We start from the raw sequence: 14,729 nt of genomic DNA on the forward strand, positions 1-14,729 counted from the left end.
AATGACACAGGTTTGGGAATCTCCCCCACATCCTCTGCAGCGAAGACCTATGCAAAGAATTCATTTTGTTTCTCCACAATGATCTTCTATTCCTTGAGTGCTCCTTTGGCACTTTGATTGTCCAGTGGCCCAACTGATTGTTTGGCAGGCTTCCTGCCTCTGATGTACTTACTTAAGAACATAAGAATGGCTCTTCTGGGTCAGACCAAAGGTCCATCTAGCCCAGTAACCTGTCTTCCGATAGTGGCCAGTGCCAGGTGCCTCAGAGGGAACGAACAGAACAGGTAATCATCAAGTGATTCATCCCCTGTCGCTCATTCCCAGCTTCTGGCAAACAGGCTAAGGACAGCATTCCTGCCCATCCAGGCTAATAGCCATTGATGGACCCATGAATTTATCTAGTTCTTTTTTCAACCCTGTTATGGTCTTGGCCTTCACAACATCCTCTAGCAAGGAGTTCCACAGGTTGACTGCATTGTGTGAAGAAATATGTCCTTTTATTTGTTTTAAACCTGCTACCTATTAATTTCATTTGGTAACCCCTAGTTCTTGTGTTATGAGAAATAGTAAACAACACTTCCTTATCTACTTTCTCCACACCAGTCATGATTTTATAGACCTCAATCATATCTCCTCTTAGCCATCTGTTTTCCAAGCTGAAAAGTCCCAGTCTTATTAATCTCTCCTCATACGGAAGTCATTCCATACCCCTAATAATTTTTGTTGCCCTTTTCTGCATCTTTTTCAATTTTAATATATCTTTTTTGAGATGGGGCGATCACGTCTGCACACAGTAGTCCAGAGGTGGGCTTACCATGTATTTATATAAGGCAACACGATATTTTCTGTCCTATTATCTATCCCTCTATTACCCTTTTTTAATTATTCCCAGCATTCTGTTCACTTTTTTGACTGCTGCTGCATATTGAGCACCCACAGAGTTGGCACCTATGCAGGTTGTTCCCAATCCCAAGAGACCAGTCACCTACCCCAGGTCAATCTGTACCTTAGATCTCACACCAGAGACAACACTTGTAGCCAATCCTATAGTACACTATCTAAGGATTCATTAACTAAGAAAATAAATGAGAGAGTTACTACAAAGTTAAAACAGGAAAACGTATACACAAATGAGTTACAGTCTATGGTTTCAAAAAGTGACAGAGTTCTAGTAATTGGTCAGCTCTGAATTTCTTTTAGGGCTAACCCTGGTTGACCCTGAGGATCTCTGCTTCTGTTTATTAGCTCCATCCCTGTGAGAGTCCAAACAGCAAAAGAGATGAAAAATTTTCCTGTCAAATATTTTTGTTTCCTTCTTCCCGAATTCAACCTGATGGGACGAGCCCTTTTTTCCCCAGCCTCTTCAAGAGTATAAAGGGGCAATTAACAAAGTCTTTGTTTTGTGGCATCCCACAATGGCCTATTTTGTTTTGCTAGGCCTTCTTGATGGGCAGGAGATGATCCCTTCCTAGCGACTGGGTTCACAGCTTCAGGGCAAACAAGTTTTACAGTTACAAAGCAAACACTTATAGCATGTGATAAAGAAATTATAAGTGAGATTAATGCATGCAACATTGTACAAGCATGTCATAAAGTCTAAACACTAAACACACTGTTATAAGTTCATCTTAACCATACTAACACACTGGTGAAACAGACAGGTTTCCAGCAATGGGTTTGTCAGTGCGCGGCTGAGGCCGAAAGCCGTGGCAAGAGCTAGCATCTGCTCTGCCAGCATCGCAGTTAGTTTTTGTGTCTTTTGCTAGATGCTCTTCAAATACTTTTTTGGCCTGCCTAATTATTCTTTTACATTTGACTTGCCAGAGTTTATGTTCCTTTTTATTTTTCTCAGTAAGATTTGACTTCCAATTTTTAAAGGATGTCATTTTGTCTCTAACTGCCTCCTTTAAACTGTTGTTTAGCCTTGGTGTCATTTGTTTTTTCAGTCCTCATACTCTTTGTTTTTTTAATTTGGGATATACATTTAGTTTGAGCTTCTATTATAGCATTTTTTTAAAGTTTCCATGCAGCTTGCAGGCATTTCATGCTTATGACTGTTCCTTTTAAATTTCTGTTTAACTAGCTTCTGCTTTTTTGTGTAGCTCCCTTTTTTGAAGTTAAATGCTACTGCGGTGGGTTTCTTTGGTATTTCCACCTAACAAACCTAACAAAGATGTTAAATTTAAGTACATTGTGGTCGTTATTACTGAGCGGTTCAACTATACGCAACTCTTGGACCAGATCCTGTACTCCATTTAGGATTAAATCAAAGATTGCCCCTCCCCTTGTGTGTTCCAGGATTAACTGCTCCAAGAAACTGTCATTTATGGTGTTTAAAATATTATCTCTGCATCCCTTCCTGAGGTGACATGTACCGAGTCAATATCAGGATAGTTTAAGTCCCCCACTATTATTGCATATTCTGTCTTTGTAGTCTCTCTAATCTCCCTGAGCATTTCACAACCACCGTCACCATCCTGCTGAGGTTATCGTTAGTATGTCCCGATTGCTGTACTGTTATTATTCAAGGATGGAATTTTTATCCATTGATATTCTATGATATAGTTTGATATATTTGACTCTAGGCTTTCTTTCACATATAGTGCCACTCCCCCATCAGCACAACCTATTCTGTCATTCCTATATATTTTGTACCCTGTTATTACCATGTCCCATTGATTATCATCATTCCACCAAGTTTCTGTGATGCCTATTATATCAATATCATCATTTAATACCAGGCACTCAAATTTCACTCATTTTAGTATTTAAGCTTGTAGCATTTGTATATCAACACTTATAAAACTTTTCAATATTTTGGTGTCTGTCTTCATGTGATGTAATTGAATGGGGCTCCTTTTCATTTTGACTGTTTCTCTTCACTTCCTGCCTGTATTTTATCCAATTCCATCCTCTCCTCTTTACTAGGATACAGAGCATCCCCTTTAATAAATTCTCCCCTAAGGGATGGCTCTGTCCAAACGATGTGCTCCTCTGTACCTGTCGGCTTTTCCTCAGCCCTTACATTAAAAACTCCTCTACAACCTTTTTAATTTTACATGCCAGCAGAATGGTTCCATTTTGATTTAGGTGGAGCCCATCTTCCCTGTATAGGCTCCTCCTTTCCCAAAAGGTTGCCCAGTGCCTACTAACCTAAATCCCTCCACTGAACACCATCGTCTCATCCATACAGTGAGACCCTGCCTGGTCAAGGTACATGGCCATGCCTACACTTATGGACCATTCTTCCTTAGCCCTTACTCATGCCCTTGTTGGGAAGGCCCTGTGGGTGGCTTCTCCATTTATTTTCAGGAGAGCCAGAAAGGTGGCAGCTATATTCCATTGTGTGCTCCTGCTGTAACACAGGCTCGTACACTGTTTTTTCTGAAAGGAACATATGTGCAAGAAACATCAGAATTTAATGCATACTTTGATATAAAGGTAGAACTTCAGTATGTTCTTTATATTGTATCAATATATATTGCTCGCATCAATAAACATGATTATGTCAAACTAGTTACCTTGTGCATTGTGTATCTTACAAATACTTTACTTAGTATAATCTGTTACAGGAGTGGCCAAACTGTGTCTTATGAGCACACCACATGTGGTTCTTTTAGTTAAAGTGCAGCTCACAGAGCCCCCCTCTCCCCCTGCCACCCATCATTCTCTACCTACCAGACTGGTGGGGGAGCTCGGGACCTCTGCCTTTCAGTGGGGTGGTGGGATAGAGGCTTCTGCCCAATGGGGAGAAGGGTCTCAGAGCTACAGCCCTGTGGGGCACACCTGCCAGTGCTTGGGGCTTCAGCAGGAAAAGAGCTGAAGCCCTGAGTCCCACCAGATGTGCCCCAGCTCTCAAACTTCTGAAGATTGTTGTATGCGGCTCAGAGGGTGAGTAGGTTTGGCCACCCTGATCTATTATATCCATATTTAATACCTCCATCACTGTGTTATCTGTTCGATTCTATCTCATCACCATAATATCCAGATGCATTTTCCATTTGATAGATCAAGTTCAAAATAGTCATTTTCTCAAAATCAGGACTACATCTACCAAACCACCCCTCCCACTTCATCACCAAATTAACTTGCAGCAAAAGACCAGAGCTGGGTTAAAAGCCTGGGGACTCCAGGACTTCAGTTAAGAAAAAGTCTGAACAGAGATTTGTCTTAACAACATATGCAGTTTATTTTATTACAAAATTTGGAATTATACATATTAATTACACCACCAGTTAAACTAGACTGGTGGAAAGAATGTTCTGCCAGACAATGGTAAGAACAATTATTTAAGGCTCTGTTACACTCATAAAACTAAGCTAAAGGCTCAACCTTGAAATCCATACCAAGACAATTGACTTCCCATTGATTTCAGTGGAAGTTTTATCTTGAATTAGGAATGTAGGATTGGTCCCTAACAAACCAATTACATTTTGACATATAGTGAAGCCAGAAATATCAACAAAAATAAAATTCTGTTGATACTATGTTAAAGGTATTTATTAAATGCAATTTTAAATATATTTTGATTGAAAACCATGAGTATAAGAGATATACTGTGATTGCTGAACATGTGAAACAAAAAGCATAAATATCAGAAAAGGTAAAATATAATGTGAAAGAAACAGAGAGAAGACAGAAAATTCTGCAAAATCTTTTAAGGAGTGGTAAATATATTAATTTTCTATAACCATATTTTTCTTGAACTAATAAAATATAATCTTAACATATTGGAAAAGTCACACTTCACCTATTAGCAATGAATCTGGTATTTTCCCTGTTGATTTCCATTTTAAAATTATAAAAAATTAAAAGGTTTCTAATAAACCAACTTCAATTTCCTTGATATCTATTTGTTCATTACACCTAAGAGATGGCTGTAAACAACTGAACTGATTAAAATGGCCAAATTTTCAAAGCCCAGTACAAGAGGTGCAGGATACAAAATGTGCACCACCCGTTGCACCTGCAAAGCCCTCATCTGCATATGCGTGTGTAACGCCGATAGACCCTGGTCACGGATTGAACCGGGGAACTCTGGAGCTTAGTGCACGAGCCTCTAATGCATGAGCTAAAAGCCAGCTGGCAGACTCATTTTAAAAGAGCAGGCTGATTTTACCTCTCTCTTTAAGTGGTCTCAGTGCCACTAGATGGGACAGAACAGCACACCCAGGAGGTGTGTGGGTTACATGTGCAGGTGTTTTATTTCTTTGGTTGAATGTGCATATGCAAGTGTGTTTTGGGTCCTATTCTCCTTTTGCTTACATCACTGTTTTACCTAGGTCTAACTGCATCTGACTTCTGCAGAGTCACTTCTGTTTGAAAGCTGCTTTCCTGCAATCAGAGCTGTGTGGGCTGACATTTATGCCTGCCTGGACCTGCACTGAAGTCAGTGGGCTCTGCACAGTCCCCAGGTACTGCTCACATAGATCTGACTACCAGACTGGGGCCTTACATTTCTACAAGATGAGAATCAGGCCTTAGGACTATATATGCTTTGGGAGTGGCCTGATGCATGAGCCTTTGACAGTTTAGCTCCAAGAGCTAAAGATAAATCTTCAAAAATAAAATTAAAGCAACAATCCAAATAGAATAATAGAAATATTATTATTAATATAATATTGTTTATTTTATGGGAGCATCTAGGATCCCCAATCATGGATTAGAACCTCATTTTGCTGCATGCTATACAGGCCCAGAACAAAAAGACATCCCCTGCTTCACAGACCTTAAATGTCACATTGCAGTTAAGTACAGCTGTTATGGTACAGATTGGTAATAATTATTTCCTTCAAGCTAATCTGTAATATAGATAATCAAGACCAAGCTTTTCTTTTTGGTTTCAGTATATTTCATTCAGTCAAAGCTCTGGAATTGTTCCTCAAAAATCCATGTAATTGCTAACCAGACTCCATAAAAGAGTTTAAGAAACTTCATCTGTAAAACAAAAGAGAAAAAAGTTAGCATTTTACCCTTTATTACACAAAGCACAAATACTGAGAAGTAAATTACTGTTTTCCACACACGTGAAAGAACTGATCCATGGCTAAAGGGTTCTCTCTCTTCTTGCTTTCTATTTCATATATTTAGGAAAGAAAAAAAACCAACATCTTTATTTTATTTTTTTACATAAAGGTGTGGAAAACCTTTACTGATGCTGCTGCTAACTCTGCGAAAGGTATATAGTTACTTACGGAACAAACAAAAGGATGGAAAATGAACTATACAGTACTTCTTTACTTATCATTTGAAAAAGAAGAGAGAGTGGAGTTCAGAATGCTAAAATTTTTGATTGACTAAAATATTGCCTATGAAAATCTCCTTCAGTTAATTCTTTATTTCAAAAATAATTTAATACAAATATGTTGCTGCAATAGGAAATATCTCAGTGCTGGACTATAATAGCTTTTGTAGAACTAATAACCTCTTCCACAATGATGGTATATCAGTTCAACTTCATACAATTATCACTACAGATAAAATTATTTTATTTTTCTTCGCATCTGTCCAGCAGAAAAGTAGCTTCAGTGGTGTGTGGCCAATAGAGGCTCTGTGAACCTCTGTGGCTACTGTGACTTGTACACTGCTCCCTACTCTGAGAGGATACTTCCTTATTGGCGGTAGCTTCACTGTGCTATTTCAGACATTATCCATTTAAGACTGTCCCTTCCCCTGGAGGAAAGTCACAGACGCTACCAAGTCTGATTGCAACTGGGCTCATTGGGAAATGCACTGAGTATGATTAGTGTGTCTTCTGACTTTCAAATATGGAGGCAGGTTCTCCCTAGCTGACTGACATTCCACTTCATCCCTGTCAGTCACCCAGGAAAAAGAGAGGTCCAGAGCAAAATGAGGGCATCTCTCATCCAGACAAGGGAACACAAATCTGAGGGGAGACTGTTGAAAGTCTTTCTCTCTGAGTCTCCCATCATGTGATTCCTGCAATTTGGTTCAGCGCCTCCCTATCTAATTCTTTCAGGCCCCCATTTCCCCAAGACCTGGAGTGGTAGTGCTTCCTTCCCACAACAAAAGGAGATTCTTTAACAGAAAATTGGTCAGTCTCCCCACTCAATAAAAGATATGCTTTGGGGTTACTCCATCCCAGCCTCCTACAGGCAGCGCAGTCACAGCAAGGGGAGACAGACTGACTGAGTAAAAGGAAATGTAGAGTACAGGAAGCATGTTACATTTACAGGAGCTTTCCACAATGCCCAGTACTGCAGAGAATGGGTGGCATGGCATTTGTTTTGGTTTTTGGGGGTTGGCCTTGGATAGACTTTAAGCTGGTTTTTCTCCAGCATAGTTTGGTCAGAGGCAAATCCAGCACTTGTGGCCTTATATACAGGCAGGGTTTGGAACGCTGTAGTTACCCTGTACAGAATAAAGGTCCACTTATCCTTTCAGTAAGGTTATTGTCATAGAAGTTACAGTGCATCTTAAAAAGCAAGTAAAATTGTAATGCAGAGCTACAGTTTATATTTCCTTAAAACTTACTACATGCTATGAAAAACTCCCTTTTTTATTGGCATGTTAAAATTGATAGTGTTTTATTAGCTTGCACTTGGAAAGGCCTGTCTTGTGGAAACTCCATTCCTTCCCATGTGCTTGTCTTACTTCTCATATTGTATCGTATTAGATAATTATCAGCCCCATGTGAAGCTCAGAAGTTTTGGTTTTTTCTTGGTTTTGGTTCTCACAGCCTGAATTTCACTTTGAAATTTTCATAACTTCATCATAAAACTTCAGAGCAGAACTCAATCCAAACTGCTAAATTTAGCTTTATGTCAAGGTGAATAAACTTTACACCTGTTTACATCTGAAACCATAAATCAGATCAGATTTAACTGAAACAGGCTCAGGCACTTAAATACCAGTGATGCAGGTCCAAGTTTCAAGGCTGTAATGAAATATGACCCAGGAAAGTTTTGTCTGGCTTTGAGTTTAATTCTGAAAGTCTGGGAGAATACTGCCAACAATGCTCTTTTCTTTTCCTCCTCTTCTTTAACCCATGCATGCTATGCAGTAAAAATCTCCACCCTTACTTCTTGGATATATCCTCTGATTTGTAAAAGATTTTAACACAATTCAGGGAAAGTAACTGTCTACTTTCAAAGAGTTGTTGAAATGCCATTACAGTTTTTGTATTTAAAATTATACATTACATAAAAGCAGTTATGCTCATGTGAAATGATGATAATAAGAACAAGAAGTAGACTTTTGAAATCAGATGCCTGTCATCTGATCTTAAACATCAGATGAGCTAAATGGAAATTGAAGTAGCTTTTGAAGGTCTAATTTGTTAACTAAATGTAAAGAATTTAAAATTTTTTACCATATCTTCAAATGGAGAGTAAATTACATTGGATTTTTTTCATAATGTTGATATTGTAGCAGCACTGACATAATTATCCAGTAGTCATGTAAATCTCCAAATGCACTGTGTATAGGGTTTATTATATTACATAGATATCCAAGAATCTGGGATGGTAGGTCTTAGTATCAGTTCTTTATTGTTATCATATTATTGCTCCTTTACAAAAAGAGGGCAATACAATTTATATTGTAGTCATATTTCTGGCTGTTTGTATCTTTGAGGGTCAAACAGATTGTGTCTCCTGAAGAGAAAGGGCACATAATCTAAGTTAAGGGGATTTGGAGTTTTAAGTGTGACTCCTCATTGAATGAGCTGGTTTATAGGAGTTCTCAAACCTTTTCTTAGCATGAACTAGAAAGATTGTCTCATGGACAAATCTTCATCCATTCGTTATTGCATGACTAACTCGCCCCTCCCCCCGCCCATTCATCATCACATAATATTCCTGAGGGAAATTGCAGCAATTGCTTACAGGGAAAAGCAATATTAGTAAAGTATCTAATGTATTTTTACCTTTTTAAATTTAGTAAGTAGATAGAATATTTAGCATCTTGGGCTAGATCCACAAAGGGGCCTTAGACCCAATGTTGCAACAAATAACTTTAGGTCTACTGTCACTTAGTGGAATCCAGCACTCTGAGTTAGGCATCCAGACTACCTATACAATGCAGGGGAAGAATTAGGAAACTAATAATGGGATTTACAAAAGCCAGCACATTCAGTGAGCAGCGGCCTAAATTAGTCAATAGAAAATGGTGATAATAGGGGTGTGGTCTAAACCCTGCACCTCAAAGGGACTCAGGCACCTAAATACGGGCCAGAGGCAGGCACCTCTCTCCACTTGGGAATCACAGCCATGAGCCCTCTCCTAGAGTTAGGTACCTAAGCCAGGTCATAAAACAAATAAAATGAAGAAGAGCCTCTCCTTTTACCGAAGTGGTGAGAACACTGACCCAAGTGGTTCTCCGCTCTGCCTGACAGGGACTGGAATGGGTGCTTGTACAGTGCCGGGGATTGCCCTGACCACTAGGCCATAGTCAGCCTCGCTCTCTCTCTTTGGCCAAATGAATATTTACTTAGTTATACAAAGTGGAATAGTTTCACCAGGACACAGTGACCACTGCTATAATGGGACATCTCTGTCTACGTGTTGTGCAGGGCCTGATTTAGTATACATGTTCTAAGGTACCCTTTTAGTGTTCCTATCGGATCAGGACCCACAGGTGAGATAGGTGGGGGGTACTGCTAGCTTGTAAATCCTGCCAGAGGCTAGGTATGAGCTAGGCACAGGGTGCCACGACTTAGGTGGCTTTTCACATGCTCACTGGCAGACTTCTAGGCTCCAGGGGGACTTTACCTGTGGAAACATAGGGAAATGTAGGCTCCTTCATGGTTAGGCAGCAGCCGAGTGAGGGTTTATAGACTCTAAATTTTGGATTTAGGTGCCTAAAGTGCCAAGTAGGTACCTAAATCCTTTGTGACTAGCTCTCTCTCTGTACACCACCAGCAAGTTCTCCACGGAGAACCAGCATTCCACAAGCTGCAGTTTGAGATCCATTGCATTAAGATAATCAGTCAATTAAATACAAGATACAGAACTTTTGTGGAGTAGATGGTTCTTAAGAAATTGAAGGAACAGGATGGGGGAGAGGGATGAGGATTGTTTTTGTTTTTTAAATTTCTTTAAGTGAATGTAGGAATTATTAAAGGTTCTGGTTTAATCAAGAAGAAGTATAATATAAGGAGACACTGTACAAGCTTCCGTACACTGCCCTGTCAACATGGCTCAGTCTTGAGGATCACCTCTGCAAGCGGAATGAAGTTCTCTTTCCGCTGCTATCCGCAGTCTCACCCTGGGCAAGTCTAGGTTCCATATGCTTGGTGAGTGAAGTTATCCTCATCCTCATGAATGCAAAGATGGTTCCTGAGGTAGAATGATCCCTGCCTATTAAGGATTTTAAAAAACAGGACCAGAATATCGAACTGGTGCCAATGGAGGATGTAAATCATCATTGCAACATGTATTCTGTGACTAGTCTTGCTCAAGAGCTTGACAGCTATGATTTGGACAAGCTAGAGCTTCTAGTTGGCCATAACAGATAGCTCTAGTTAGAGTGAGCTACACGAGCTATATAATGTATTACAAAATATTTTTTAATTTATGGGAAAAAGAAAAGATCAAAGATTGTTTCCACTAACCTTAACCACTTTATTGGTATTAAAACATATTAAGCTACTTTTATTTTCTAGAATTTGGCATTTTCTTCTGGTTGCTTATTCTGATTCGCCTTGGCCTCCTGCCAAATGTGCATCACGTGTCAAGAGTCAGTTCTAAACTTCATTTTTCCTATAAAACTGAAGAGATATAATTATATTTAAGGGCAGTTTATAAAAAAGTACCCATAATTTACCTCCTTTTGGATAAGTATAGAGTAAAACAATAGCTTTAAATAGACATGCCATGCGAGCTGCCAGAATGGGCAATATATACACAGCACTTTACTGATGTACAATACAAGGGATCAGCCCCTGAATATGCACATTAGTGGAGTAAGTAGCTTCCTACAATTAAGCATTTAGAGCCTAATACTGAAAAGTACAGAGTACCACATGTGAGGTGATGGGTTCTTCTGCTCCCATTGAAGTCAATCACATGATTCCCAGCACCTTGCATGGCTGGAATCTGAGAGAACTGAATGTTTATATACTAAGTACTTCAAACTAATACAAAGAAAACGTTCATGTCACACAATCCTGAGGCCTGATTCTGAGCTCACACTCATGTAAATCAAGAGTAATTCCACTGAAGTTAAACTGAAGTAACACACTGGAGAATCAGTTTTTATACATCTAAATGTCATTAACCAGGGATGAAATTAGCCCTTATGTTTACTACACAGTCTGAAATAAACTGGTGAGTGGACTAAATCTTATGAGGTTTTCCAACTTCTAATTTATCTGGATGTACTGCTCTGTAAAGTTCAATATTTACACCTCTTCAGAATGCATAAAGTCAAATTATGCAATTAGCCATTTTTGCTGTTTATTTATTGATTTATATATTGCTAACATATAATTAAATGGAGTAGCAACACATTCAGTCTAATGGGGTCAGATCAAGACTAAATTTCTCTTATGGATAGACAATAAGTAATTATGCAGTTAAGCAAAAGATACTTAAGTGATGTATGCATTTAAAGTATCCAATAGGAGTTAGGGAAATTCACCACCTTTAAAATCAGACCAGTTATAAATAGTCCACTCTGGATTTAGTGCCTAATTTTAGGCACCCAAGTTAGAACATTTTGGCCTCTGGCTTTTTAAGAAATATGACTAATGTACATACATTAACTGAAGTATACTGTATTCTTATTGGCGGAGTCTCTCCTTCACTCCTGCAGTAAACTCTCCCATAATTAATGTGAAACCAAACTGCAAATATAAAAAAGCACCTAGAAATGATTCCTGGTAAGAGTAAATCTCTACTAAATACAATTTTGCAATTGTAAACAAACAAGTGGAAAAGGGAACAATTTGCCTATGAATTTCATTAAAAATTCTTACTGAGATCCTGTTATATAATCAAATATATAACATTAACACAATGGTCATTTTGGAAACAAGAATGTGTGTGAATGAAAAAGGTTGTTATTGTGCAAGTATAATTACACAGGACAGGACAGGACTGGACTATCATCCATACAAAAATGGAACAGCAAGCATTTTATTAACAGCAATGGTGAGCTTAAGTACAGTTATACTGATTCCTTCCTGCATATCTTAAGAGATTGAAAACAACTACCTTTGGCTTCAAGTTTCATGTGTGTTGTATGGTTATCCTGTATTACCAATCCTTTGTAGGGTGCTATTTACACTATGCAGTAAAGCTGTGAATTTGGCTACATATATTTTGGGATTCTCATGACACCATGAGGCGTTTAAACTTTGCCTCTGTGGTTACTATTTTGTATAGAGGAACAATGAAACACGAGAATTTCTTGAGCAAAATACTTAACTCTTATCTGAATGTGAAAAGGACATGGCAAGGGTGTATAAGGATTGCTCTTGTGAGGTGTTGATCACCTCTGTTGACCACATGTGAGTTCAGGGTGCTCAATATACCTTGCAAGACTGGACCTTAAGAACACAAAACAGTGGTCTAACCATACAGAAGAAACCACACTTCTCAACCTGCTCTTCTGTGCTATCTCCATTAATTACACTAAGGGCAGGTTGGAACATTGCCTACAACAGTATATCACCTTTCACTTGTTCAAGGTATGTCTAGTCAACAGGGACACCATAGCTCACTGGATTCCAGTTTAACCCATGTGTGACCTCTGTAACAATTAACCCTTTAGTTTCCAGATTAACACTGTGCAAGTCACATCTAACAAATACCATTGTATCAATATCTGAATATTGCATAGCAATTCATATATCTGAATCCATCTTGGCAGAGTAAATCAGAGTCAGTATTACTAAAAACAACCTCTTGAATCAACCATATGCCATTTTTAAGGCTCTGGAGTCCTCTGTCAGTCCCTACATGGCCTCCACTGTGGCCTCTGGATATTAACTGAAGTGCCTTGGCCTTTACTCACAAGTTCATTTCAACATCCATTCTAAATGTTTTTGGATGCTTATCTGAACTAAATAGAATCTATAAATCTTTTACAATTTATTATTGCTAGCTGTCTAGTTTGCTGCCCAGAGCTAATAATGACAACTTAATTTATAGTACCATCTTGTGACTTATGTTTTCAGTCAGTGATGCCAGTAGCCATGTTCAACAAATCCTCTTCAGCCTGCCTGTTTTTGAGATCATTCACTCTGTCTAGCAGATTCACCTACCTCATCCCACAATCAAAACGTTAGTTGAAAATCACCATTTCACATATGCGTTTGTAAAATTAGTTTTTAAACTCATTCAGATCTACACCATAATTGCAACTGATATACTAAATTTTACAATTCTTTTGTTGACACATAAGTACTAATGGACACACAAAACAGCCATTTAATTAACATTTGGATTCTCCAACAGCCTTAGCAAGGGGTCCCCAACTTTTAGCTTGGGTTAGCCTTAAAGAACATTTACAGCTTGCACATTATAGCAGCTGCTATTACCTTTTGGAACCTAAGACTGTATCTCATTTGTGTGTATGTTTATCAGCTTTAATCTTGTAAATATCAATCCTTTTTAATAAATCTTTAGTTAGTTTATTATAGAACTGGCTGCAAGCGTTGTCTTTGGTTTGAGATCTGAGGTACAACTGACCTGGCACAAGTGACTGGTCCTTTGGGACTGGGAGTAACTTGAATGTTGTTGTGATTTGTGATGTAAGGGACCATCTATCACAAAGGCAGGTTTGCCAGGGTGGCAAGATAAACTAGAATGTCTAAGGGGGACTGTCTGTGACTAAGGCTGCTATAGAGCTTGAGGTGTCCACACTGGATGCTTGGTTGGTGAAATCTAACTACAGAACACACAACTGATTTGGAGTTTGTGCCCTAATTGTGGCAGTCTGGCCTGAGGTTGGCAACTACATTCATGAGTGACTACAGACAGTATGACAACAAGGCAATCCAAATTCATTTTGCCCAATATGGCACTTATAATTTTTACTATATGTGCACAATTATATCCTATTTTACTCCACAGCTTCATCTTTTCCCAAATGTTTATTATCGCCTGCGTTAGGGTGCTCTTCAAACACACCTAATCAGCCCCTGCCATGCCAGCCCCAATCCAGGGGGATAGATTGGGACTGGTTGAAAAGTCTTATGTCTGCCTGGAGATTGGCAACGCCTGACAGCCTGATAGGCCAGGAGCTATAAAGGCTGGGAAGGAGCGAGACAGCCAGAGAAAGAGAGAGAGGTCAGTCAGTCAGGAGGGAGGGAGGTGGAAGTCCTCTAGCTGGTTACTGACCCAGCCTGTGCTAGGCAAGAAACCTGTAAGGATTGTATATAGTTGGACACTGGTGGTGGGAAAACACTAAAAGAATAAAGGACACGGGTGTTGCACAGAATTGAAGGTCTCCCTGGACTTATTTGAGAGGGCAACCAGGCCCAGAAGAAGAGGGGCTGGCTGTGCATCCCGTGACATCCCCTTATAAAATAAATTAATGTGCTCCTCTAGCAAGTGCATTTTGATGAACAAACATTCAAGTTTTAGAGCTTTGAAAAGTGAAATGCTGTAAATCCAGAATGGAAAGATGGGATTTGGGGGATTTTTGCAGGGGTTATTTAGTTCTATAAATAGAAGTCAGTCTTCCTATTTGCATCCAGGTCTCAAATTTCACATGCATGAAACTCCAGGATATTGTTCTATTTAATTCTTATTTGGCAAAAA

At 39.0% G+C, this 14,729-nt stretch overlaps 1 long non-coding RNA gene across 2 annotated transcripts in view; it reads right to left on the reverse strand.

Annotated features, from left to right (window-relative positions):
- Positions 1 to 4,177: 4,177 nt before the first annotated feature.
- LOC102944490 overlaps positions 4,178 to 14,729 on the reverse strand; it is a 163,764-nt gene continuing 153,212 nt past the window's right edge. Inside the window, exons 9-11 of one of the 2 annotated variants that reach the window (XR_006290978.1) lie at positions 10,574 to 10,729; positions 10,227 to 10,319; positions 4,178 to 5,937 (exon numbers count right to left, since the gene is read on the reverse strand). This is a non-coding gene — a long non-coding RNA (uncharacterized LOC102944490). The remainder of the gene's footprint in view (positions 5,938 to 10,226; positions 10,320 to 10,573; positions 10,730 to 14,729) is intronic. The other variant, XR_005226004.2, reaches the window with a different exon arrangement.

Source organism: Chelonia mydas, chromosome 5 (genome assembly GCF_015237465.2).
Source record: "Chelonia mydas isolate rCheMyd1 chromosome 5, rCheMyd1.pri.v2, whole genome shotgun sequence".
NCBI classification, from domain to species: domain Eukaryota; kingdom Metazoa; phylum Chordata; order Testudines; family Cheloniidae; genus Chelonia; species Chelonia mydas.